Here is a 1148-nt window from a genome sequence, read left to right on the forward strand (position 1 = left end):
TTGGGGGAGACCTTGTTTCCCCTAGCGCCCCCCGGGATAACAAGGAATAACGGCCACAAGTTGTTGGAGAGTAGGTTTAGATTAGACATCCGTAAGAACTACTTCACGGTTAGGGCAGCTAGGATCTGGAACCAACTTCCAAGGGAAGTGGTGCTGGCTCCTACCCTGGGGGTCTTTAAGAAGAGGCTTTATGCCTACCTGGCTGGGGTCATTTGAGCCCAGTTTCCTCCTGCCCAGGCAGGGGGTCAGACTTGAAGATCTACAAGGTCCCTTCTGACCCTACTTCTATGATTCTATGATTCTATGAACGTTGCCTACCCCTGGTGTATATAGTACTAAGAAGATGCTCCCTGAACTCTCTCTCTGGCTTGTGCACTCATACTGGGAAACTACAATTTTCATTTTATTATTTCTATTACAGTGCAGGGCTGTCCAACTGGCAGCCTGTGGGCTGTATGTGGCTGGGAAAGCCTTAAATTGCTGCCCACAGGCCCCCACCCAGATGCCATTCCCCCTACTGCTCTGACTGCAGAAGCACCAGGGGCTGCAGGCTTCCTCTCCCTCTGGCTTTCCCTTCCTACCCCCACCCCACACAGCAGGGGGGCATGCAGCCTGCAGCCCTGAGGACCTACAGTCCCCACTAGAGCAGCCTATGGGTAATGTGGCCTTGGCTAGCTAGAAATTGGACAGCCCCATTATAGTGTATCCTTCAACCCTTAAGGTATGTGCAGATGTTACATTTAGATTATCATACAGATTTAGGTTGATCTTAGTGCTGGTCTGTGCAGGTGTTCAGGGATGTTAAATTGATGAGGCAAAAAATGCCCGGCCTGATCTAAATTAGTTAATCTGAGGAGATGAATTTAGTTAGACTGGGAATGGGTTAGCCAGATCTACCAAATGTGCACATGCTCAAAGGAAGAGCACAGTTCCAGGGCTGCACGATCTCCCCCATCCCTGACTGGGCTATTTTTAGCCCCCGACCTCCCCACCCCCCCAGATGGACAACCCTTCCCCACCCCACAGACCCACCAACCCCCCCACAGACCCATTAGGTACCTCTGATCACACCAACCCCCTCCCCAGAACCGCCAACCCCCGCAAGGACCTGCTAACCTCCCCCACTTCTTCTCTTCCCCCCCCCCCCC

This window comes from Alligator sinensis, unplaced genomic scaffold, assembly GCF_000455745.1.
Source record: "Alligator sinensis unplaced genomic scaffold, ASM45574v1 scaffold886_1, whole genome shotgun sequence".
NCBI lineage: Eukaryota > Metazoa > Chordata > Crocodylia > Alligatoridae > Alligator > Alligator sinensis.